This window comes from Cyanistes caeruleus, chromosome 11, assembly GCF_971803275.1.
Source record: "Cyanistes caeruleus chromosome 11, bCyaCae1.hap1.1, whole genome shotgun sequence".
NCBI lineage: Eukaryota > Metazoa > Chordata > Aves > Passeriformes > Paridae > Cyanistes > Cyanistes caeruleus.
The window spans coordinates 9835133-9862714 of NC_141711.1; the positions used below are offsets into that span (position 1 = coordinate 9835133).

A 27582-nucleotide genomic window follows, 5' to 3' on the forward strand; every position below is an offset into this window, starting at 1 on the left:
TCCTTGGTGGATGCACAGAGTCAGTTCCAGAGCACTCAGCTGTGCAAGTGAAATGCTGGCACCTCACTGATAAGAGGGGAGAGTACCCATGCCAGGGCAGAGGGGGGGACATGTAAGGATGCAGCAGATAATGGTGGCTCAGGGTGCCAGCTCCAGCTCTGAGCTTGCCGTTTTGGGGAGATAGGCACCCCACCTACCTCAGGCCAGACCCTTTCCCTCTGTGGCAGGAGCAGCCAGCCTGGTTTGCCAAGGCTTTACTATAAACAAAATGTCTAATGAAGTGGTTTTTTAGCCACTTTCTTCTTCTAGTGCTGCTGGAGGTCAGAGCCATCCCAGAGTAGTTTGCTCACCGTTGGACTTTGGCTGCACCAGCACAGACCCTCCATGCCTAGTGGGGAGTGGTGACAGGTGAGCTCCTCCAGCCTAACATGGCTTTGAAACATCAACAAGGCAATTGTACACAGAGAGAAAAAAACCAAACTTCTCAGTTCCAGTGCAAGGAGAGTTCTTTTGTTCTCACTTCACTACTTTGGTGCTGTTTGAGGGTTAGGCTACAACTCAGACCTGCAATTCTGCTTCAGCTTTGGCTGAACCTCCATGAAATGTCATGTACACTTAAGAAACTTCAGCACAAGACTTGGGAAACACCTGATGATGCTTGATATTGCTTTCTGAGGCATTTTTTGTCCATGAGACTTCTATACCCTGAACCCAAATCCTTCTTCCAGTTTGTCCTCCAACCCTGGCTACACGCTCTGTAGCCAAATAACATTCCCCTTTTTTTTTTTTTTTCCTTCTGGAGACACAGCAGCTGTTCTGTTTTGCTGCTGAATGAAGCAATGTTTTACTGGCTACGGTTTCCTGATTTGCAGATTTTGGTGGCAGTGCTGTCACAGAGTTCCCACCATCAGCCCCTGCCAGTGTCCCCCCCGCTACACAACACTCAGGCCTTTCAGCTGGGCCAGAGTAGCTGTTCCCGGGAGCAATGCTGATCAGGCACTGGTCTAGTTGAAGCAAAAAACCAAACCAAAACACATACACAAAAGAGGAAAAAACAAAAATCCTTTCTATTTTACAGGGTTTCTTGTTCACGGTCTTAACTACCAGCCGTTCCTGATGTGGCTTGCTGCAGAGTCACATGAAGAGTTGTTTAGATGCAATTGGGAGGAGGCTGAGCTGGAGAAAAACAGTGTGGAAAAAAGCTGAGAAGCATCTCAAGGTAAAATTACTACGAAAGTTTCCTTAAACCATGGCCATGGTTTCTTATCTTGGACCACAACCAGGAGATCACCATAATTTTCCAGTAAACAGCCAATGCATTTCACAATTTATACATCGTTGCACATCCCCCATGTACCAGAGAATCAGTTCTACAGACTTCTCTCAGGCCTTAAAAGGATCCTTGGGCTTCAGTTTTCATTTTTAAATGGATACAAGCATTCAGCTGCACTCTAAGCTATTAAAGCAAAACATCGCTTCACTGATAAACAAAATAATTTCACAATAATTCACTTAATTCAACTATTCCTTCAGAGCAATGTTTTGGGATTCCAAATAACACAAATAATAACAAAAATAACAGCAGCGCATTCCATCTTACTGAACGAAACAGTGATATACCAAAACACAGCTTGTGATACATTATCACCGGCTGTGCAGGAGTGTGGGTGGGAAGCAGGAGGCTGCAAGAAGAGACAGGGCAGCTCCTACACGTGACTTTTTCCTCTGTACTATTTGCCTTTTGCTGAAGAAGCGCAGCAAATACATTAACACACGCATGAAAAATGAGCTGAGGTAATTCCATCTATGAGCATGTGATCGGTCCTGCTGCCACAAATGTTTTCCCTCTAGGTCCATATCTGAATCTCACACAGACTGACTCACTCTGCGGCCGCACACGTCACTACTACCCGGCAGCGTCAGGCTGTCATTTGTTTCCTTTTGGAACGGGATGTTCTATAATAGCTCCAACTCCCACTCAACAGTTTATGAAATTGCAGTTCTTTCACATACTCCTTTGTTCCTGAGCAGCCAGGAGTTTTCAGTTCGTTTCTAAGGAGCTAAAAGAGGATCAGAGTGGCCTGAGCTCAGGGATGCCTCCCCCGAAGCTCTAACAGGCTGTGTCTCTTAACAGGATAAAGGTGTGATGGTTCTCAGTGCACTGTAGAGTTTGTTCTTCAGGAGGACAAAAGAGGCACAGTGCAGAACAGCTGCTTCTGGGGTTTCTCCCATAGCCAGGGAGAGACTGTCATGGACATGGAAGCTGAAGCTCTGGACATGCTGATGGAGCCATGAAACCACAACCAGCTCTGCTTCAGAGTGTCTTGCTATGATGCTCAAATATGCAACACTTGTTTTTCGGCACTGATTAGTTTGACCCTCTGCTGCACAAACACTAATCTACATCTGTGTCTTATTCTGGAACAGGTAAGTGCTTCTGAAGTGAATCCCTGGCTGACTGTGCTTCACTTAATACCACACAGTTTCAGAGCTCAGCCTACAAGACTAAACTCATACTAGCCTCAGGTTAAAACCCCAAGTGTCAATAATATAGACACGGAGTTGTCAGCACCAACTGGTTTGTTCTGCTGGCTTGGTGCCCCTGTCAAACTGCTTGGTACCCGTCATTCAGAGCCCAAAATCCTGCAGCTGTTGTATCCCAGCACAGAGTTGCAAAAGGAGGAATGTAATGTGGTTCTAGAAGTGCAGCAGAAGAGAGGAAGCTGCAGTCCCCCAGGGTTCTCTGCCACATAAAGACCATGTTCATCAGGATACACCTGTAACACTGCCAAGTTTCCTGCTGGGAACACCTGACAGGCAGCTGGTACAAAAGGACAGAACCGAGGGAGCAGAGAGCCAAAGAACGAAGGATGCAAAAGATGTCTGCATTTCTCCTGCTTAGTTTTGGGATGCTGCTGTGATTCAATGCAGGCTAAAATGGGTTTGTCTTCACACTGGGTGCACAGCAAAATGGATGCATTGCTATGTGGAATCCAATGTCCCCTGCTCCAAGTGCTGTTCCTCTGTTTAACAAAGAGCTTTAATGAAATAGGGAGCTGACATTACTTCCTAAGGGCACAGCCATTCCTAACAAGGAGGTCAATGACAACTTCAAGCATAGCAAAAAGAGCACTCCTATCATTCTTCAGAAAAGGGTTATCACTTATTACCTGTCACTGGGAATAAAATAGGAATCTTAAAGATGACTTGGAGACAATTTGGAAAAGCAAAACTTATAATTTGAAAATTGCACATAACATTTCTCTGACAAACAAAAATGTTCCTGAGGCTCCTGCCTGCAAGAGGGTGCCCTAAGCATCCCTGCAGATATTTATTCTGACCTTCTGGACCTTTTGTCCGAGGTTCATTCACTGGGTTTAAATAAATAAGCATTAGCAAACTCAAGACTCCGGATCTACCACTGTCCTGCATTGAGCCAAGATCTTAAGCGAAGAGGCTTAAGTCACGTTTATATTTCCTTTGACCTAGAGACAGAGCACAGCTCAGTATCCCAGTATCTCAGTATCAAATGCCAGTTATGGAGCAAAAAGACCTTTATGGCTGCACGACCTTGCATTCAGCTGCCTGAGAAATCTTTAGAAACTGCTGTAAAGGCAGATCACCACAGGCTGGCATTCCCTGCTTGCTGCAGGCACCTTCACATGCAGCGCTGGCTGGGGAGAGCAGCCAGAGCCCCAGCCCTGACTTACTTGCATGACAGCCTCAGGAATCCTCCTGGTGCTGCCTGGCCAGCCTTGGGTAATGCTGCACTGCAGGAATACAGTGCCCAGGCTCTCAGAGCCAGCCCTTGAGCTTTGGCAGCTGCCAGGACAAAAGACAATCTCTAAATGTAAGTCATTATAATCTCACAGACATCACCTATAACTTTACCTGGGCTTACCTGGGTCGCTGTGGAGGGTAGGGCAGCGTTTCCCTTGACATTCACAACGAACGCGTGCGCCAGAGAATACGAGGCTCCTCGTACACAGGGTATTGTTCTGGATTTCGTATTTCTTCAGGGTTGTCTTGGCAACGAAGAGGGTTTGCCGCTAGAGGTGTGTGAAACACTGGGTAACAAAAAACATCACAACTCCCACTTGTTTCATTCCATCACCCTTTTAAACCTGACTCCTTTTCAACCTGGAATGCTCTCAGTGTGCTGTGTGTCAGGAGGGGCAGCACAAATCAGCACAGACTCCTCTGCCTCCCCCTTTCCCCCAGCACAGTGATTTTGAAAATTACAAAAAATTACATTTTTCATTGGAAAATGATATCTATCCAGACACCCTTACAAGCTCTTTTCCCATTCTCCCTTCAACTACCTTCTTAGGGAGTAGTTCCCTGGCAAGCAATGGAACTGACAGCTCCAGATTGGATGAATGGATTTTAACAAAATTAGGATGGGTTTTTTTCATTTGTTTGCTTGTATTATTTAATGACATTTTTAATGACGTCAGTGAAGTCAGTGGGGTGGTTGTGGGCTGATTTCAATATGACCAGGTCTGCCAATTTGCCCTGATCACAAGGAGTATTTCCTTTGTGCAGAGAAGAGATGCTGGACAGATACTGCTATACCTGGTCAGCAAACTATTGGAAATGTCAGAAGGCACCTGCACTTCTGACTCAGCTCCTTCCATGGACAACAGAGCTATATTTACTGTGGATGAGGTCTGGGGAGTATTCTGAAAAGTTTTTAAAGCATCTGTGGATGCTTTCACCTTGCTCATTCATGTGATTTGCCTTTATTTTTACTTACTGAAGGCATTAAAAAATTAACCCAAACAGCTGTTCAGATGCCTCTATTTTTATATAGCAAAGGGAAAAAAAGTCTGAACAGCTGTGTCAGTGGAACACATCCAGGTGGCATCTCTAAGACAAAGTTTCTACAAAATCTGTAAGAAAATGTTTTTATTATCTTAGTTATTGTATTTTTTTAATTACTTTGCTCTTGTAGATTCTTAAAGAGGTATTGGCTACTTATTTCTCTTCACCCTCATCCCTCAGTGTTAGAGCTGTGCCACAGCTCGGCACAGATGTTGCAGTGATTCAGCTGTCAAAGGGGAAAATCACCCTTTCAGTACAATACTCCTGAATGTGTTCTGGGGTCTTAAATGGTATTTAAGGCTGGGTAAGGAAAAATCTTACATATCTGGCCTTTCTATGGGGAGAAACTCAGGATATGGCACCAAAAATTGCCTTAGGGACACTCAAGAGCAGAGGGAATTTGTTTTCCAGGCTGTGTAACTAAGCCAGCTGAGTTGCACAGTTTTGTTGCAGTTTCTTGACAAGGCAGCTGGATCATCCTCAAGGAGAGGCTAATACTCACAATCACACAAGAGGCTGAAAGAGCAGTTGGCTGGAACTCCAACATGTATAGCATTGGGGATTTGGAAATTGCCGGTCAAATTCTCAGGTGGATGATGCTGAAATCTGTCTCAGGTTCACTGAGGAAAGCTTATGAAGAGCCTCCCTTACTGAGGTTCTGAATTCCTCAACCAGTCTCCCATTCTGCATGCTGTAAATTTTAGCTTTCTGAACTCTGGTGCCCCTTCCATGCATTTACTATCACGTCTCAACCATGAGAGGATTCCAGACACCTGCTCCAAGCTCTGCATTTCATGGCACCACACTCCATCTGTGCTCTAGGCTATCACACCATAGTCCAAACCCTATGCCCTGTCCAGTCATCCAGGGCTCATCTCTTCTGTGCCTTCCATATAAATCCTCCTAATTGTGTGATTCTGTTGCTATAAGGCAATTTGCTGATTTATGGATGTGTTATCCACAAACTGCTGATTGATATTTTCTGCCCTGGCATCAGTCCTTGGATTATAAACTCTGCAGAACATACTGAAAGCACTAAAGTGTCTGAAAATTGCCAGCCACATCATAGGTGTTACTGCAAATTATATTCATAATAATGAATAATAATATCAATGATAACTGTAGAGATTAAGCAATTTGTTGCTGTTAGTATTCGTTCTCCTATTCCCACAATATTTGAGAAATATGGGCTCTCCTCTCCAGAGAGTTCGTGAGAATGAAGAATTATTTTCAGGTGACACAGAGTGCAAAGAAAAGAGTTGCTTTTCAGCTTATACCATAATGATAGGTATCTAAATGCTTGAAATCTGTTTCTATACTGCTAAGACTTTTTTTTTTTTTTTAAATTAGTTTGAGAAACAAATTATGTAAAAATGTCTGTGCAGTGTTGAGAAGGACTGTCTTACAGGGGAAAGATCAGCAGAATAATCCCTGAGTCCAAACGAAAATTTCATTCTCCTCTAAATCATTCCCTTTTGGTACATTTTCTTCATATTTAGTAGCTGGATGCAATTCCCTCTATATGTACTAAGCTTGTGTTATTACAGTTTGAGCACGATATATGTTTATTTGGATTCTAACAAGATCATCAATCAGGAAATACCACTGCACTTCATATTATGTATTTATTTATGGTGTTAGGATGAAATTTACCTGGGTCGAGAGAACAAAATTAGGCTGTTACAGCCCTTGGTTTCATATAAGTTATTTTCCTCTCAATGCCTATGCCCTGTGGACACAAATTTATTTCTTCAATACTGGATGAAAAATCTCCCATTCTTTCACTGCCTCCAGGTAATGATGTCTATACCTTTCCTCTGCTTCCAATTTTGTGTCCATTACTTGAATGCTTGAAAACATGAAATATAATACCATAAGTCACAGAGCAAGAAAATCTGCAGTATGTAGGGAATATTTCTTTTCCTTTTCAATCCTTTTGTAATTAAAGAAATTCTACTCAATCATTTGATATCTTCAGTGACATTATCATACTTCTGATCTTAACCTTCCAGTTAAATTTTAGGGGCTGGTTAGCCATTAGAAAGAAGGAGTATTTTGCAGACAGGTTATGGGATGCAGATTTGGAAAATCTCAGTTCTTCTCTGAAGTATGTCACATGCTGAGCAATGAAAGATTACTTTAAGTGGAATGTGTACTAATAAATGTAAATATGAAAGTGAAAAATTACATCACAGAATATGAGAGCTCAATCTAGTTAATCATAACAGTAATTAACTTAAATAATACAAAAAATATCAGTGAAAAACATTAAGAGACCTTTGTTAAGTGTCCAAATGTGTTCTGATTGTTGTATTTGACAACTCTGCAAGAACCTAAGTCTCAGAGACCTGGAATCTCCATGAGATTAGATAGTATTTGCACACAAAATGCACGAAAGAAGTGAAATGAACAAATGGCATGTTTATCTCAAATAGAATAGAAGTGTTATAAAACCATTAACCAAGTAAAAGTTTATTCAGTTAATTGGCTAAGGCCCAGCAACGATTTCACAACACTATCAGCAGGGTGTTGAAATACTAATAAAAAAAAAAAAAAACAAACCAAAAAAACCCTAAGAAACCAACAGCTTGACTTCAGAGAAGCACTGTCATTTAAGCAACACTCTCTTCAGTATTTATTAGATAAGAAACTGTTTATCAGCATGTGTGTATGTTCTTCCTGGAATCAAGGTTCATGCAATTTATTTCACATACAGTGCTTTGCAATTTTTCCATGCTCAAGTACCAGGAAAAGTGGAAGTAAGAGTCATATACAGTTACAAAGAAATGTGACACATAATATTTATATTTACTTAGTGGTTTGAGCTAAGATAGACATGCAATCACAGCGTAATGAGTTAACCAACAGGAGCTTCTGGCACATCTTGTGCACAGAGGGAAAAAAATCTCTTATGAACATGGATAGATAGGAATGTGTCAAAGCAGGAACACAAGGAAAGGTAGCCCATGCAGCTACTGATACAATAGAAGATTTGAATGTTGTGAAATAAAAGAGATAAAATAAAATTGAGGTGTAACCTATGTAAAGCCAATGAAAGATGTGCTCTGGACATTCAATAAAACTCCAGTGCAGTTTGTAGTGATTATGTAGCAACCTTTGAAACAGAACGTTTCTGAATTTCTGGTCCCTTGTGTATCTTTTCTTAGGAATAGTCTGGCCATCTAGGAAATATTTCACTTTACCTTCCAGCACACACTGAAGTTTCAAAACAATGCAAATGTAAATAATTCCTAATGCCAAACACTTCAGTTGCCAAGAAGAAATGATGCATTTTGTACCAGGGCTGTATTATGACCAAGATTAATTTTTGGATTGTCTCTGGCTATTCTTTAACAAAAAACACTTCCTGATGAAACACAACCTGTAACTCATGGGTTTTGTATATTCAAGGGAACTTTTCCCAACAGCTGATTTACAGTGTTCACACAGAACAAGCTGTACTGTGACCTGCTTTTAACCCAGCTGCCAGATATTCCAGAGGTAACATCGTGGGAGAGAGCACTGGGTTTTTGAAGATGAACCTACTCAGCAATAAAGATTAGGTTCTTATGGAAAACCAAAACAAAACAAATCAATGTTTGTACCCTAAATTCTCTTAACAAAAGGGAAATACCTCCCTATTATGATATAAGCAACTATTACCCAGCAAGAATTGAGACCAGGCCTCAAGTAATATTTCAAAGTATGAGTTATTTGATCAGGTTGTTTGGTGAATGGCACCAATAGACTGGTCACACATGTGGTTGCAATGTCTCTAACCAGATCTGCTCTCTTGCTCTGTAAAAGAAGTCAACCTCCATAAAAAAGAAACCTCAATACAAACCTAAGAAAAAGTAGAACAGAATGAAAGAAAATAAGGGAGAACTGAAAAGTGGTAGAGAAATAGTGAGAAAATACTGGGAATATGTTAGATTATTATCAGATGAAACTTCCTTTGCATCCAGTTTTAGTTACTTTTGGGAATAACATGTGACCAAAATTTGCTTATGGCTGTCATATCAGAAGAATCATGTGCCATTTGAGTTTTGTTGATTCCTACCATGTCAAAACCTTTTGTTAGAAGCAAGTTTCCCTGAGTAATGTGGCAGCCCCTCCTTCCAGCAACCAAACAATGTTTGAGTCGAATGCAGTTTACAAGGCGTAAGTCATTAAGCATGACCAAGCTGACCAATCACACCACACAAACACCGACTCGTCACCCCCAAGTGATGTCAAAAAATAACCACATCAAGTAAACCAAAACCTCAGAATTTGGAACAGTGGATGGACTGAAAAACTTCAGTTTCTACACAAGCAATTTGTCAAGAGAAAAAATGCTGCACTTGACAAGGAAATTCTTTTGCTGAAAGTTGCATGCTCAGTTATATGATTACATTGCTGGTGTTCCCCTGTTCTTCTTTTTCCTCCTATGTTTCTCTCTAGGAAATATTTCCAGAACTTGCTGGTTCAGTTACCTGTTTCACAGCTGTGACATTCAGTGGTTCCAGGAACAAAGCCTTATTATTATAAATACTTCAGTTACAACATTTCTAAGGAAATTAGACTGACTATCATAATCTCCTGCAGATTCTTACCTGCGACTTTTAAATTCTGTAGTGTGGCAGTAGACTCTGAGGATAAAACACTATTTTTTTTTTTATTTAATTAAAAGCAAAAGAAGAAATTCAAGATAAAAATTTCAAAGCCTGGAAAAGGAAGTCAGAAAACAGCAAGATGAGAAAGGATTAAAAACAACACCACACTGATGACTCTGGAAAATTCCAAGTCAAAGTACATCTCAGTATATTACAAAGTACACATTTTGTTTTGGTACAACAAGATGATAAACAGTACACTTGGACTTCAGAGGCTTTCTTTGAAAAAGTTTTTTTAACCTTTCTTATTCAACCTTGTACTTGAGTATCAGCCTGTTCCTGAATTTACAGTCATGCATATTCTCCACACTCACACGTAAAGTTACATTGGCTTCCAGCAGATTATGTTTTTGAGTACAGACATCATCCCTGAACATTATCTTCTGGCCTTCAAGCTTGTCACATAACATCTAGTATTTAGATATTAGCTACTATCTAGAAATGAGCCATCTTGACATGATCCAGGTATTTCATCACTCTGCACAAGTTCATGCCATGAATCAGCACAGCACAGGCGATGCTCTGTCACTCCCTGGTACTCAGTGCTGCTTTACAGAATGTCACAGTATCAAAGATAATAACCAGCCTCTGGAACAAACAAATCACAGACTAATGAATACAGAACATTAAAGCCCAAAGTAATTTTCCCTGTACCTCCCCTAGAGAACTATAACCAACACTACAGAAAAAGCCTCAATGAAATCTTGCTGAGTTCTGTTTTGCCCTGTTGAAAGCAAAGAGTGATGTAAGATTTGCTTGGAGTTTGAACTGAACCCTCTGCATTGTTCTGAGAGCTTGCCATTAAAAGTAGAATAAATGTTAGCAATAAAAAGGTCAAGAAAATGAACATCTGAGAGCATCTAAAGGTCTGCAAGGGACCTCATAAATATACAGCCAACATCCTCCCTGATGGATTCCCCAGAAGAGAATTCTACATCACCCACAAAGCACATTTTTTTATAATATGTTTCTTTCTGTCTGGATACAAAGTACTGAAGCAGAATGTTTAACATATGACTTGTAAAATTCAAAGTTTAAAGCTTTGGAAAACAACTAAGATTAGAGACATTCAACAAAATTTTATCCCCCTTCAAAAAGTGTCTCTTTGTTCTTAGAATCTGTCAATAAACCAACAAATGAGACTCTCAGCTATCAATACGGTTAGGTGCCATGGCTTTAGGTACACAAAAATAAATTAAACAGCATGGGCTTGTTTCATACCAGCACCACAGGCAACTGCTGTGGGTTTTCCCACCTGATATGTTGGTGAGGGCTTAGGGTATTTGCTGTCATTTCACTCTCTGGTGCCCTAAACTTTGAAGAATACAATAAGTTCTGGCAAATTTTGTTGGCTCAGGTCCCTTCTACATGGGCCATGTGTGACAAAGAGCAACTTCTCATGAAAAACTTAGCAGAAACTTGAGCATGCTCTGCCAAAAAGTCTCTGGGGAGCAGGGTTTGTTGGCACATCCCTACCTTCATGCAGGCAGGCAGCAGAGGTGCATCTTGGGGTTATTCAGCTCCAGGCAAAAATGGTCTCTTCTAAGAAAAATGAAAGCAGAATTACAGAGGATACAAGTGGTAAACACAAAAGGGGAAGACAGAGAAACATGTATCAAAGAACATGCACAGACAGAATGGGAACATTGTGCTGTTATCACAGCATTTACACATATAGGATACACGTGTATAGGATTCTGTTTCTCCTCCTGGCATTCAGCCCTGGGTGGTGAAACAGCTGATGCTTTAGGCTGTAATGGTCCATCCTTTTTTCCAGCTGGTCAGATACCAGCTGAGGGACCTCTGTAAGCACCACATAGCTCTGGCAACAAGGACTTGCAAGTCAAGTTGATGCTGGCACACAAATACTTGGGGTGTCTTTTACCTGCTGAAAATTCTACTTCCCTCTCCTCTACCCCTTATCATCTCTTAGATCACAGCAGAAAAGGAAATGGACAAACCACAGCAACCGGGTCATGAACTAACTCTTGGGATCCATTGTGTTGAGTCTGTGTTCTGGAGCTGAAGTGAGAATATTTGACTAAAGGAAAAGACCCCCCACATCTAAGAGAAACCACAAAAAAGAAGTGACAACAAACAAGCTCTGCAGTCAAGGAAAGGGTAAAATCTTGGCTCTATTGAAGTCATTGGGGATGTTTGCCAGAAAGCTGTAGACTGTGTGTTTTATCCAGGACTTTTAATTAGTTATTAAATGATTCAATGGCAAGTTGGCTGGTTTAAGACACAAAAAAATATCATAGAATAGCTCCAGCATGCCTCTCTCTGCCCTGCCTACCCCTTGGGAGGTTCAGATCATGCACAGCTTATTTTTATGGGAGACTTGTCAGGTATTTCATAGAACCTTAGTTGAAATCAGCAGGTTCCCAGGCCCTGCCTCCTTCCCAAGTTTGGGGCTGAAGATAGGAAACACCTGCTAATGACACCAGAGACACAGCAAATATCAAAGTCATGTGTCAGCAGAAGCACCCTGGAAACCTGGCCCTTGCAGTACCGACACAGCCTGTCTGGTGGGGGATAGTGCACATGAAGAAATAAGATGCTGTGTTTGTTTAATTGACGTACATCTGAAAGGATTTGGATTATTCTTGAATGATATACCCACAAATAAATAAGGCAGCTCACTGCCTTTGGGCTTTAGCCACTTTGTGAAGAGCCCCACAAGCTGAATGACCTACTCACACCGCACACTTCTGGCTTGCCTCATTTTTCTGCTTTCCTCACTCTCCTGCCTTTCCCCGTCCAAAGTACACCGGTTTCTATGGGAACCAAACACATCATCGGAATGGACAGAACTCGGTGACGTCCCCACGTGCAGACCAAAAACAGGGTTTAAATAAGTGCTTTGCAGTTGGAGCTGGGGAAGGCGATGGGTGCTGGCCCCACACGTGTTTGTGCACATGTGAGCGTGGGCGGCTGGCCCTGCACGCTCGCGCTGTCCCCTTGTCACACGAGGCACACACATGCACAGCCACCGGCTCCCCGGCACGGCAGAAGGCTCGGCAGAACCCGTTCCATCCCATTCTGCTTTAATATAGCTGAAAATTGCTTTGACAGCTGAATAGCTTCTTTGTTTATAACTCGTTCTTAGCTGACTCTGCTGCATTATAGAGCTTTGTAAAGAGATTACTTTGTCAAAAACTGAACATATATGGTCTGGGCATGAACAATTTAGTGTGATGAACTGCATTCATTTTATGTGATGTGCAATCTGCAGTCCTGCTGCCTGTAATGCATCTGCTTTTCTCTGTGGGTTTAATTTTCTGATCTCAAGTGTTTTATGAATTTTCTTGGGGTCTTTGAGATTATCTGTTATCTCCTTTACTCTCCCCTGGACAGATGCAGAGAATTTACAATATGTCAAACCTCAAGACATTTTGTCTTAAACTAAATGTACCAAATCAAGATTTTGGCTGCAAAGAACAGATCATCATTTTTATCCACCTGCAAATATCTTATTCCTGCCCTGAATTGCTAGAGGTATTTTGTGTTTGAATTAGGATTTCAACACAGTAGAGTGCCAGAAACTGGCCCCACTATAGGGAACACCACATGGAACATATACAGCTTCATCCCCAGTGCTAAAACCCTAACTAGACAGATCTCTATTCACATGAATTCAGCGGCACCTGAAGCAGTCCATTGTCTTTACAGAGCATTATGTATAAAATATTAAAGCAAAACCAGGCTGTACTGCACTGCAGGCACCTATCAGGGCCTTGCACTGGGCCCTGGATGAGCTTTGCAGGCTCTGAAGCCATTGCCTTTAGCTGTGCTTGAGTTGATTGCACTGGTCATCTCTGATCACCACTGCAGTTTTTACTCCTAGCTATGGCTTGCTTAGAAATTACATTACTGCAGATTGACTTTGTGCCCTGCCTGGAGGCACAAGAGATACAGGCATTTTTTTCTGATTTCTCCTGTCTTATTTCCCTCTCCTTCACTCAGGTTTTAAAATAAGCAGCATTCTGATGGGCAGATGATATGGTCTAGTATAAAAATGACTAAGAACATTAATTGTCCCAACAGTAAAATTCCTATCAGATTTGTACTAGGCATTATATTGAACTTTCATGGGCTGGAACACTTTTCTTACAGACATCACTGGTGCCTTTTCCTGATCAGGACACAGAGCTGTGCCTCACAGAGTCTTGCATTTCAAGGGGTTTTGCTCAGCCAATGAACTGTCAAAACTCCAGTTTACACTATGCCCTGCATTTTGCACTCAGTGGTATTTTGCCACTTCTGAACATACTAACCTTCTCTATAAGCAGAGGGGAAGCTGGTCAGACAGACAAATCCCTCCTTATCTCTTAGTCATAACCCTGATCTACCTCGGATGATTTAAAGAGCTTCGTACATATTAATCTGTCAGATAAAAAGGAAAACAGCTTCTTTGCAAATCACTGTTTGAAAACAGAAGTTGCAGAAAGATTCCTCACAACCTTACTTGCTCCCACTCATACACTCATATGTCCTACTCATGAGCACATATTTCACAAGAGATGGCACACTACATGCTGTTCTGTTGAAAAAAAAATAAATTGAAATTCAACATCTCTTTGAAGGTATTAGAAACTAGTGCCTTGACCAATTAATTCCTTAACTTTCACCCTATGGCAAATGATGGACTGGTGTCACTGACAAAAAAAAATACCTCTGACCCAGCAATATTCAGGTAAATAATGGAAGGCTGCAAAGGTGGTTTAGAAACAATTATACTGGGAATTTTCAGATTTAGTAAGAAGTCATGCGGTGTTCAGAGTCAGTAAATTTCCACAGACAGTTTCTGTTCTTCGCCCCCCCTTGTGGCAAACATGGCTGAGCCACCAAACATGTCTCAATCGGTCTGTAACCTGCTCCGCCGCAGGAGCCCTCGGAAAATCCCAGCCCAGCAGACACCAGCTGTGCTGGGATATGGCTGGTGCCAGTAAAGACAGCAGGGATTTGCACCGTCACTGCTTGTGTGCATTGGTCAGGGAGGCTGAAGTCAACCGGCTGAAACACATCAAAAGCTTTGTGCAAAAAAATGACCAGGAGTGAGAAGAAAGGAGAGTCATGGTTTGCAGAGGAAAAGTAACTAATTTCTAAGGTCAGGGACCCTTGATACAGAGAGAAAATGAGAAGTAGAGAGGGGAAGGAAGGCATGTCATCACCTCACAGCATGATCCTTCTGGAGTAAATACAGCTTTGCATGTGCCCAGTGTGCCTCGCCCTTTCCTCCAAGAGGATCTCTGTGTTGTTTATATCCTAAATGGTGGATTTCCACCTTCATATATCTTCTCATTTTGGTGCTGCTGGCACATAAAAATTTGAATTCAAGTTTCCAAAACCAACTAAAATCCCTGCCTCTGCCTCTAGTCTTAGCTGTTCCCTGCCAGTGTATGAACATGACTCTCCTTCCATAAGGTCATAGTTAATAACAAGCTAAATCTGTCCCACCTAGAGGACCTAGAGGGTCATGGTGTCAGTCTACATCTTATAAGTAAACATGAGAGCTTATTAAAGGCCATTTTCCCCAAAAATGACCTTAAATTTTGGGCCATGACAATGAGTCAGTGCATAACTCCTTCGGCTAAAGACATATAACCAATTTTCTCTTTAGGACTGTGCCAGGGAATACATTAGACAGTGGACTCCAGGCTCCTGCCATTTCTGACCTCCCGCTGGCTCACAATGCCTCAGATGGTTGACTTGCATCACACTCCTCCTGGACATGAGAATACATTTACCCAGAAAGGAGATCTTGATGCTCTGGTTTCTGGAAATCACAAGAAAACACAAGGGTTGATGCTATTAGCAGATGGAGACTTTTCCTGTTCAGAGCACTTTCAGCCTGTCATACTTATTGGAAAAGTGGCCATGGTGGGAGCAGCACCACAGGCCCAGCTCTCAGTGCCCATTAGAGGTAAAAATGCTGGGCATGAGCACATAATTAGGATTAGCAGGTTGGACCTCAATAGATCAAAGCATTTAAGACTGTATCTGCAGACTTGAATAACTGAAGGAAGTCCAAGGCTATTGCAAGTGCATTTTTACTGTCAATGACAAATTTTCCATAAGTACTAGCAACCTTTCTCTGGATTTCATCCAAATAGCTTCTAAAAGAAATTTTGAAAATCCAAACCCAGAAAGAATCACCCCAAAGAAACTCTGAAGTGATTTCCTTTAAGAGAAGGGATAGGTACAGGAATTTGCTCATTCTCTTGTCTCTGAGACAGGCAGTGGGATTTTGCACAACACAACAGCCTGGCTCAACCATCCACGGGATGTTTCAAGCCCTCCCTCGGCAGGGCTTATGTCCACCTGAAAGAGTAGTGATAGGGAGGGAATTGCACAGCCACTGCCCCAGCCTGAATATTGTGAGGCTCTTCCAGACCAGCTCTGTAAACAGGAATTACCTTTTGAACCCTTAAAAACCACGCACCATATCATTCTGGAATGGCGTTAATCTCCCGGTCGTGGAGGTCAAAGCAAGAGTTCTATTATAAGCTCTGTGAAACACATCTCCTTCCCAGCCACTCACTTGCAGGGAACAAAATCCAGTCAGTCAAAATGATCCATGTGTAACAGGACACCAAAGCAGGCATTTGAGGGAAAGTGGGCGAGGCATTTTGGAGCTGTGAGACCTCCGAGCTGGTGCCGAGCCCTTGGTGAGGCAATACTGGCTCAGAGCCACAGTCAAGGAAGCAGAAGAGACATTTTTCTCTTTGCTTCCTTGCAGAGGACAATGGTCTATTCACACACAATATCAGCTGGAGAGGCCACGGCCCCTGCTCTCACCCAAGGTCCAGCAGGGCCTTCCACGGTACTCCCCAGCATCAGCTGTATTCCCTGCCTTCCCCTGCTATGATTCCATCTTCCCTAGGGCTTCTGCATAGTCCTGTTCATTTATCTCAATAGCACTTAAAACAGCTGAAGCCCAGGAAAGACTGGACCTTGTGGTTACAAATGACAAAGCCCCAGCCTTGGAGTCACATTGGCTGAGCAATGATTGACATGTGCCAGAGCACCCTGATCCCCAGGGTGTGGTAAACTGGAGGTAAGCTGAGGACCCTCCACATCTCTTTCTTTACCATTTTTTCTTTGTATTTTCCTCGGGGTCAACAGTGTGCATTGGATTTGCTGATAAACTTATCAGCAGCAGAGTGAAACATCCGTTTCATTTGTGCTGTTTACGCAGAGGCTTTTTCTCCAGTTGGTAAGTTGGGATTCAGCGAACGGGGTGACCCTGTGTTTTCTTCCATGTCTCACAAGCACTGCTCCCAGTAGTGTGTGCCACATGTCAGAAGATGGGGAGAGACTCTGCATCAGGGACCAGCCCTCCTCCACCCTGATGCTGGAATCTTCACCTCTGCACTGGAGGTGGTCTATCCCCACACATCATTCCCAGCCCCAACCCAACCCCTAGAGATGAGGAAAGGCTGTGGCACAGTATGTGGATGCCGATTACATCTCCAAACAGGAGGAGCACACAATCGGTGGGATCCGCCTGCTTTCCAACCCCTTTGTGCTCAGGGGCAGAAATACAAATAAGCCTCAATGTCTTTTTCCTGCTTATATGAACCAAGATCCGTTTTTCAATAGCAGGCCCTGTCAGATAAGTATTCCCTATTCTCAGTAGTTATTTTTGGGAGAGAAAGCCTTTTGCTGGCTCCCATGACACTCCCCTCTCAGCACTTGGGAGGTGCAATGGGATGGCAGGTAGAAATGTGATTCAGGGATGCTCCTACACCCACTGGAAGCTGGTGTTGCCATGCCAACCCTGTAGCCTGTGCACAGCCAGCCCAGGGCACTGCAGGCTGCTACAGTGTCTGAGCTTTTGCACATAGGTCAGACCTACCAGTGGAAGATTTACTTGAAGCTTTGATTGCAGGATGGATGACCGTGTCCCACTGAATTTTCAGCTCACTAACCCATCTCTCCACTTAGTCTTGTCCCAAAGAGAATAGCATCACAAACTTTATGAAGGAGTTTTCCCCCCTAAATTAATTGCATCACACAACCATTGCTAATACCCCGTGTTGTTTCAGAGAGACCACAGAGAGAGAAGTGGGTAGGAATGGCAACAATCCTCCCAACAAGCCCAGGCACCCCTGGCAGAGCCGCACCCACCCTTCACTGGCTTAGCGTGTCAGGTCATGTGCTGCCTGAGACAGCATCCAGAGCCCATCTGAAGCACTCACAGCACGTGAGCAATTACCTTTCCTCTGCTTAGACTCACCAAAAGGGAGATTTTAAAAACTGTTACTTCCAAAAAGCACTAAGTGACAAAAGTCAGCTCTGTGCAAAGCCAACAGAGGTGGAGGGCACTGCAGACAGTTCATAGCAAAAAAAGACTTGTTTGTACTTTATTGCCTTGTTGGAGAAATACCTGGGTAATTTCCTTGGTATTTCTAGCTTACTTCCTTATTGCTCTCTGGGTAAACTAGGTCAAAACACTTGCCTTGTCTAAGCCTTGGTTTGTCAACATATTAAACGAAGGCAATGGAACAAGTTGTTCTCTGCACTTTCTGCATGGAGTTCAACCTTACGGAAAGTCCATATGATGCTCTTCTTCTCCTTCATTGAAGCCAAGAAGGCCTTTGAAATCCCCAAACTCAGGCAAGCTGAGGAGTGTTGCATATTGCTATAGGCAGTTCAAGAAGAGCATATGTGAGATGTGAACAACCAGATTATTAAGAAAGACATACTCAGAATTGCACAGCATTTTGTCCCTAAATAAAAAAATGTGCATCACCTACAATTGTTTTTTTCTTGATCAGCCTGCTGGCTAAAGTAAGAATACTCTTACAAATCACAATACATAAGTCTCAAGGAGTATTATAGGAACAATGAGACTCTACCACCCACTGTGCTGAATCCCAGATCTGGCTGCTCCTTCCCAAGATACTGCAGTACATCCCAGCCTCATTGGCTGTCACTCTACTCACACTGTTCATTCACCTGCACTGATTTTCTCAATAAAAAGCTGAGCATTTAAAACCACAGTACCTTTGAGGGCTCTGCAGCATGTACAGTGGGCTCTGATAAAAGGAAAACCACTGTGAGCAAACAATACAGACAGAGAGTGATCAGGTGTCTTTGAATCTGAATTAATACATGTGGCTATCAAGTTTGCCTTAAGAAAAAAGGTTAGTCTGTGGCATCCCAGATGGGGAATGAAAATTTTTTTTGAAGAAGGTATTTTTTTTTTTAATAACATGCCAGCCAGCAGTAATGTTATACTGCACTGTTAACATGTAGGGTAAAATATACCAACAGACACCACATAAAACATAAGACTGTTCTTCAGAAAGCTTCTGTATTTCAGTGTCTGCATGAAATACGACAATAAACCAGGAACAATTTTATTGTACATTACATTGTATCAGCACTTTCATACTTCCTAATATAATAAGATCCAGAAATCAGGATAGATTTTTTACTTATGTGATTGTTTACTTTTGCATTTCAGAATTTGGGAGCAATTTTGCCATCAGGTCTTTAAAAATGTAACCACAATATTTTCAAGAGCAGAGATAACCAAACTGAGAATTTTAACTCAACAACACCTCCACAGGGAAGCAGAGGAAGAAACTGTTGTCAGATCAGTATTGCCATGGCTGTTGTTTCTTACAGCATCCTTTGGCTGCCTTCGACTACCTAAGTGGCCCTTTCCTGGCTCCTCCTCCTCACTGTCCCACTTGTGGGCTATATATCTTCTGTTCTGTGGCCCTGCAAGGGCTGTCTCCAGTTTATGATATCGTCACAGGTTGTTACTATGAACCATATAGCCAGGCTTGGTACACAGGTTCAATAGTGCAAGTCCTTTGAACTGCATTCCTCAAGTCCACTTTTCATCCCATTATCAGATTGGTACTGAACAAAGGCCAAGTGGAAAATCCCAGTGTGACATGCACATGCTGTCATTCACATGATGGCTATGATCAGAAAAGGGTTGGTAAGAGACCTCACCGTATTCTGAACTATGTGAATTATGTGTATTTAGTCTAATTGGAATGATTTCTGATATCTCAGGGTCAGAGTCTCATAATTCAAAGGCAAACATTTTAGAGCACTTGTATATTAATGACATATTGTTAGCCAGAATCAGAACTAGTTCTGCTTAGTCAGTTATCTTGGATTAAAAATATTCAGCCAGAGACTCTGAGAGATGATCTTGCTCCAGGACTTAAAATAAGGACTGTTTCCTTCACTGCCCAGCTATGGAAATTACACAGCCAGGGCTGGGGCTTCCAGACAACAAAGCTACTTGAAGATACTGGGAAGGTTCCTCACTGCCTGTTTGAGAAAAAAAACCCCACCAATTACACACCAACAAAGCAAACATCTAATTTTTGACAGTTTTAAAGCTTATTTGCTTGATTTCTTGCTAAAGCAGAGTAAAAGAAATTGCCATAGTGATGACTTTGGGCCATTAAAGGATCAGGTCCTGCGTTGTGCTGCACAGAGTGCATCCTGGAGCATCCCTGCACATATACTCCCCAGAGGGGCTTTGCAAACTGCTTAGATAACTGTTGCATTAAATTACATTTAGCTTGAGAGATCAGTAGCTCATCAGTTGACTTCTGGCTCTGATTTCTAATAACTGGAAGCATCTGACATAACGAAAGCCCTTAGAACTGGCACAGGGAAAGAAATAAATGTGCTAATTAAGCTATGAAGAGTGCCTTGAAGAAGAGTGCTCCACTTCAAGGATACTCTGACATTTCTGACCCATTACAAGCAGCAGCATAAAAATTTCAGGAATTTAATGTAGAGTGTTTAATTGAGACACAGATGAAAAGAAAGCAGTAGAATTTAAAACTGATTTCTTCTCTACAGCTTAGTAAATATTCTTAGCCACTAATGTGGCTAGCTTTGATTACAGGAGGTAAATCATTCTCATAAATGTGGTAGAAAACCATGCAGGCCTAGCACATTTATGATGAATTCTTTACTTGCAGTGCAAATAGAAATGCAGTAGTCCTATTGCTCCATCCTGCTTAGCACTTAAATACAGTTTTTCTCATTTATGTCCATCATTTTAACCTGAGGACATGGAGGAATGTTTTGAATTTTACATATGATACACATTTTCTTCTTAGAGTGAACCTGTGAAAATACAGATCAAATAATACTATACTCAGCATTTCTCCCCTCCAAAGCCTCTAACTTTTACAGTATTCTCACAGGATACATTTTGGTTTATCTGTCTAAATACATGGTTAAACTGAGGCTTGAAAACCAGAAAGTTACCAGGGTCAAAATGCATGTTAGATACAGAGTTGGGGAGAGAAATCCTGATCCAAATTCCTAGTTGTTATCTCTGCCAGATTGCTGGTGTTCCTTTCCTTGCTGGCATTTAGGAATGCATTATCTGGATGCCCCATTCATATAAAAGGTGTTGAAAGGGAGACCACTCTTCTTCTTAGGATGGATTGAAGACCCTGGCCTCTACCTTACAAGAACTTCTACTTGTTTGACAAATGAAAATGTGTGAAATATTACATAACTTGTGTAATAATTTCATTAGCAGACAAAGTTTATCCTCCTGTGTTGTAAAATAGCTCTCATTTTTAAATTACCCTGAGTTACTCAATAGTCAGCACCTGATGTCTGTTTTCATCTGGACTCACCACATCTCTGAAGCATGTCAGAGTATCCCTTTCTATAGCTATAAATAGGAACTTAAAACATAGCCCAGGCTATGATTATTTTGGAATTTTGTGTTTAGCTCATACTCATCACAGATATCAAACTGGGTTAACCTTTCCATACTTCATGTTTCTGAATATTAAACTAATTTTCTGTGATTAACACAAGAGAGTCATTAATGAAAGCTCTTTGCATCCAGGTGGTTTTATTCAGTGTCTGAGGGACATGAATACTTGGATCAAGTTTCTCTAGACACATTTTTCAATTTTTCCTGTTAGTGGGAACCCAGAGGACTGGATATGCAATCTTTGACCACTCCAGTTTGTGTCTCCAACTCTATTTAATCCATGTACCAGGACAGCAGCTTGCTACTAGCACTAGCTGAAAGAATTGCAGCGGAAGTGACTAATGAACCTGAAAAATTCCAAATAAAGAGAACCTACAATTCCAGCATTTTTCCCTCTGATCTCCTAACCAGAGCAATATCCTGCAGAGAGAAATCTAGATCCCACTGAATGTGAGAAAGTTGGCTGGGAATGGCAGCAGCACCTCTTTGATGGCAGAGCCAAGGAAGAAAACTATCTAACTCTTCCATAGCAAAGTTTCCACTGGATCAAAAACAAAACAAGCATTCAGTTTGGTCATGCAGGAGTCTGACTCTTAAACACTCATCTGGGCCTCCTATTCTTTCTCCAGCTGTGGATACTACACCCTCCTGCCTTTGCTTCTCTCCTGCAGCCCCCCAGCTGGCCTTGGGTAATCTGTGCTCTGACTTGTGCACTCTGCATTTCCTAATGGGCCTGTGCTGGTCTAAACTGCCTTATAGGGTAATAAACTGAAAAAGGAGAGCTTTAGATTATATATTAGGAATAAATTCTTTTCTCTGAGGGTGGTGAGGGCCTGGTAACTGATTACCTAGAGCAGCTGTGGATACCCCATTCCTGGAAGTGTTCAAGGCCAGGTTGGACAGGGTCTGGAGCAACCTGGGATAGTGGAAGCTGTCTCTGGCCATGACAGGGACATGGAACTGGATGATCTTTAAGGTCCCTTCCAATCCAAGCCATTCTGTGATTCTAATAAGCCATTTGCAGTTTTAATACAATAAGGAACAAGAAAGATTGTATTTCTGTTGCTTTAGTTACATATGGAGCAATGTAGCTGGCTCTCCTTGTCTCAATATTGTGCTAATAATAAAGTCCATGTGAGGAATATACACATTTACATCATGTGTGAAACCTGTACACATAACTGGTCTCAAGCTAGAATAGTTTCCATGCCATGTGTCTCCACATAGCCCATCCTTCTGGCACATGTGACCCAGAAATGTGTCATCAGAACCCGTGTAGTCACTGGACTGATGAAAAGGAATTCAAGGGAAACAGAAGCAGCGATGCTTCTGTTTGATGCTTCTGATGAGCCTTTGCTCAGCTTGTTGCTGCTGCTCTCTGAAAAAGTTAGCAACACATAAAAAAGATGTCAGCATCCCAACCTGGCCGTGGTTTTACATTTTCATATAGCAGCCTCTTATGTAAAGCCATATTTTCCCAGAGATTATTAAGAAAAAGGAACTAAAAATTCACAGCTGTCAGTTTTTAAAAGCTAATAATAACTCCCACACAATGGTTGAAAGGCAAACTTATACCTAAAGACTTGCAACTGGCATCACTGACACTTTTCATTGTCCAATCAAACAATTAAAAATAAAAATAAACAAAATCCACAGAGAAAAATATTCTAGATTTTAACATTCTTTCCCATTTCATAACCAAAGCTGTGGTCAGCAACATGGAGCAAGAGAGGTGTTTGGTTATAGGTCATGACTACAATCCAACAGTCTCACTGGCATCATATGGAAAACTTACAAATTAAATGGATGTCCAAATTAAAGACATTTAGACTAAAGATGAAACATCACAAATAACCCTATTTTGTCTACTATAAATAAAAATCAATCCAGTCAAATGATCAGGAAGATAACTGATGCAAAATTGTTCTTTTGGGCATTCTTGTCAGTGATTTACCCAGTGTTTTAAATGCCAAAAACAATTAAGCTAGCGGGCAAGCTATTCTCATCCTCTGGGCATGAACTGTCCTCCTAATGTTTGCTCTCCAGGCCTCCCCACAGCCACATCTTTCGCATGTCCCACTTCTTCCTTCCAGCCTGCAGCTGGTGACTCACTGTTTAATCAGTGCAGCCATCAGGATATTCACCTGCCAAATCAGAGCAGCCTTGGTCTCACTGCCATGACCTTCGCTGTGCCTATTCCTGACTTTTACTTATTACTCCCACTCATTGCACCACATCTAAACTTAAGACTGTCAGTACTTCAGAGCAAAGCTCCCACCATGTGTGGCACGAAGCCCGCCCTCCATCACAGGGTCTGCAGACCCTATGGATGGTCATAAGCATCTTAACTGCCCAAAGGATGAAAGGACCACCGTCCTCAGGCTGAATTAGGTTTGAAATCCAGGGTAAAACTTCCACTGGTATCAACAGTGCTGGATGAAGCAGCAAGGGGCTGCTCCTGAAGGTAATGCTAGATGCCACTTGAAGGGTCTGCATCTTCTCAAGGGTAGGGGATTCCATCTTGCAAATTGAAGTCCTAAAGCAAACAAATCATTTTAACAAGAACTGTGAAACTTCTCCAGAAACACTCATTAGAAAGTTACCTGTCACAAAAGACACGAGGCAATAAGGAGTCTGGAGGTGTAGGGGTCACCAGAGGGTATTTTATCTTTCTCTCTATATTTTCTCCAGAAACAATAAAGGAGATAAAAGACAAAATGTGAGTTTATGTCACAGCAGAAGAATGTCTCTATCCAGGGGAAGATAAGCCTTTTTCACTAAAGTCAAGTAATCTTCAAAAGATGACTGAGCTGTATTGCCATGCACTCTGCAGTTTTGTACAATCTATCCACTTCCTATACTTTATGTAAAAAAGCTACATTATATGTTACATTATATAGCTCAGCTGACCTTAAGGTGTGCCCCAAGTCCAGTTACTAATTAGAAGAAGGAAAAATATTAATGTAAATGACAGGAATTTCATCATGTCAGACTGGTGGAAACTTTAACAAGGAGAACAGTCCAACAGCTGTCAGACACAGCGTTTGATTATCCATAGATGGATTACCTGAGCCATGGATTGGCCTATTCTGTCTTTTCCTTCCAGCTTTGGCTGTGTCAGAGCCAGGACAGAGACTCTCACCTGCTTACAGCTTCCCGGAGCCCCAGGTTATCTGTGGCTCTAAGGAGATGCACTTTCTGCATGTTAAATGATGAACACACTGACTAGTTACTGTCTCACTGGCATGTGTTTCACATTAGCTGTGGGAAATCTTCCCCCTCCCTCTCTCTGCCCTTCTTCATTATCTGGATAACTGGCTGCAGATCATCTCTGAAGGAATATGTTTGGGAGTCATCACAGGAGTGCAGTATGAAAGAAAGAGCTCAACTGTAATAATATCCTAGTTATAAGAACAGAAAGGCCACATAACATGAAGTTTCTGCCTTCCAGGCCCCTGTACTTCAGATCCCATTTTGCATCCAGCAGTCAATGCTGACACTTTCGCACAGGCCAGGCTCGTGCCTCTGCAGAGCTCATCAGCTCCCACAATATGTCTGGAGAAAATCTGCACTTCAAACATGGATCTTGGTGAAATTTCATGATATAGAAATGTATCAATATGTCTGGAGAAAATCTGCACTTCAAACATGGATCTTGGTGAAATTTCATGATATAGAAATGTATCAAGACAGCAGCCTACAGAAAAGCAGGGTATAGACAGCAGTGATCTCCAGTTCTCTTGCAAACACACTGCTGCAAAGGTGTATTAATTGTATTTATGTTGATAGGTGACAGAGGGACTTCAGGATGCTCAGGCACTTTTTGGGCTCCACAGCAGTGGGAAATCTTTCCTCAGTGGGGTGGAGCTGGAAGCCTCAGTCTGAAAAATCTAGCTGGTCACTATCCAGACCACAAGGATTTCAAAATATATGGTACCCACAGGCTGGATCTACCCACTTGCAACACATTGCTTTTTCCCTGTGCAACCTACTCCCTTCCAAAAATCCCTCAATTGTTTTCATTCCAACTTAGCTCAGTTCTCTTCTCTGAAAAGACACAGTTGAGAAAATACAAACTTTTGGACCAAATTTGAAATAATGATTCTATTCATAGTTTCTGAACTCTCCTTTAACCATATTAGCAAGACAGCAAAAGACTGAGCTGCACAAACTCTTCCATAGTGCTTTCATGGGTACCCAGAGAGAAAGGGCACACACAGCTCAGGACATGGAACCTGGCTCAGAGACACGAAGGACAAGTTAAGATGAGGCAGCAGGAATATCTCAGGCTGGAGGAATTGACCTATTTCATTGTAGCTGAGCAAGGATCTCAGCCCATGCAGACCCTTCCTTTCCTAGAGCCTACTTTTTTGATCCTCCTAAATTTGTTACCTGTGTTACAATATTATTTACCCCAAGTTTACTTATTTACTTTGCTAGTAAAAGCTAGCTACACAAGGGGTTTTGTACATTTTTTTTCAACTGGATACAATCATTGTGAGTTTCCAAAGTCACCACAGTATCACCTACCACACACAAAATTCAGGAGTGCAACTTCTCCGAATTATTCAGTGATATAAATTCTTGGAACACGAGAATGTTGTCATTCATGTGGGAGCATGGCTACACAGAGATAACACAGACCTGGCAGCCTCAGGAGACTTGCAATGGCAAGTTTTTTTTTATTGCTTTCATTATCTCAACTCTGTGTATGGGATGTTGCTGGAAATCATGTGAGTTCCTGAAGGTCAGCTCCTCTGCTTGTAAATGTGTTTAAGAGTTTCACTTTTGGATTGCTGGAAAATAAAAGGGAGGTACTGTTCAGTCAACTTTTGCTCTACAAAAAATTCATGTCCATGGAAATAATTTTCATCACTTATACTAATTTATAACTGTCATGTCCTCCATTTACAAGGATAGCTTCCTGGCATGAAGGTATGAAATGTCCTAGATTTCATTTATGATGACATTGTCATCAAAAAATAGCTAAGTGAAATTATAATAATTAAATGTACTCAGCTACATTTTCCCTGAGAATTTCTGCATGCTTTGAGTGTGGGAGAAGTGACTCATTCTTCATGAAGAGAACGCAGTATAAATCCTGCTAATTATTTGTACTGAGAGTGGTATCTACAATTCATTAATTATATGAAAGTTACAGGGCTCTGGCACGTCTTAATTAATATTGCAGCTGGCTAAGTTGCAGACACTCTGCAAGATCTTGAGAAATCATATTTTAGATAGGGTAGAAATACTTTAAATATATTTTTATTCAATATATTTTAGTATTTCTTCTTTGAACATACTCGCCTGACAAATGAAACAATCTCAGCAACTCCGGCATGACAAAAAAAGAAAGCCTCAGCTGCAGCTAGAATTCAGAAATAGATATGCAGCACCAAGAGATATTGTGCACTATTAAAGGATTCTTGGAATGAGTGCAGGACTGGAAGTGAATCCCCTGCCATTTATCAATCCCCTATTACTAAAGGACACATTCCAGAACAACTCTCAGAGCTAGCTACAGGTTGTTAATTAGTAGTCACTACTATATAAATTAGAAACAAGGGACCAACAGGAGCCCAGGCACTGTGGCACAGGCTGGAGCCCCCCCAGCCCATTTCCCAAAAGGTCTCTGTGCTGCCCATGCCCGGATCAGCCACGACTCTGCCCAGTCCCACCGCTGAACCAGCACAGCGCAAAAAGCTGCCAGCAGCAGTGTGTGTTTGCATAAACCAGGAAGAGATGGCAATAGCCAGGGAAGAAGAAAAGAGGAGGAAGATGAGGAAAGCAACACATGAGGTGATGCAAATTCCATCAAGCTTGAAAGAACCTGTCAAGTCCTTATCCTGCTATAGATAAGTTGCTATAGTTAACTGAGCTGATCCACCTTGCTGGTAAACTGAATCCAATTCTACTGCAGTGCTGTTTGTATACAGGCTGATGTGTGTCTGTGTGGCTGTCTCTAGGACATACATCAGGAAAATAATGGAAAGCACCTGATAGCATCAGTCAGGTAAGATGGCTGATGTTCCCTCTACAGTCCAAAATGTTACAAAAATACAAAATAATATTTTAGGCTGGGATGACTCAGAAATCAGCATCAGCTTGCCAACTTGGAAGGCCTTAGGATGTTTGCTTCAAATAGTATCTTGGTAACAAATTTGTATGTCACATTCACATACACAGATCCATACATAATGAGATGAAAGGTCACAGCTCCTTAGGAGAAACTCTGTTAATATAGAAATACAAAGAGAGTCTGCTGTCTACAAACAGAAAACTTATAGTCCAAAGGCCCTTCATTAAGTGAATTGATCTATTTCCAGAGCTCTGCCCTGTAACAGCCTCTAGCAAGAAAAGTCCATTATTTGTTTA

General features: G+C 41.8%; 1 protein-coding gene and 1 long non-coding RNA gene across 7 annotated transcripts in view; one reads left to right on the top strand and one right to left on the bottom strand.

Moving 5' to 3' along the window:
• SLC6A6 (solute carrier family 6 member 6) overlaps positions 1-27582 on the bottom strand; it is a 124152-nt gene that overhangs the window by 86160 nt on the left and 10410 nt on the right. For 3 of the 6 annotated variants that reach the window (XM_086846095.1, XM_086846088.1, XM_086846094.1), the window contains one exon: positions 10956-11021. The gene's annotated coding sequence lies outside the window, so the exon portion shown is untranslated. Of the gene's footprint in view, positions 1-3901; positions 4068-10955; positions 11022-27582 lie in introns of those variants that run through there. The other 3 variants (XM_086846092.1, XM_086846086.1, XM_086846102.1) reach the window with 3 other exon arrangements.
• Positions 798-11500, top strand: LOC147650990 (uncharacterized). Its single transcript, XR_015275034.1, has 3 exons — positions 798-1219; positions 2135-2427; positions 11413-11500. It is a non-coding gene; the product is annotated as an uncharacterized LOC147650990 (long non-coding RNA).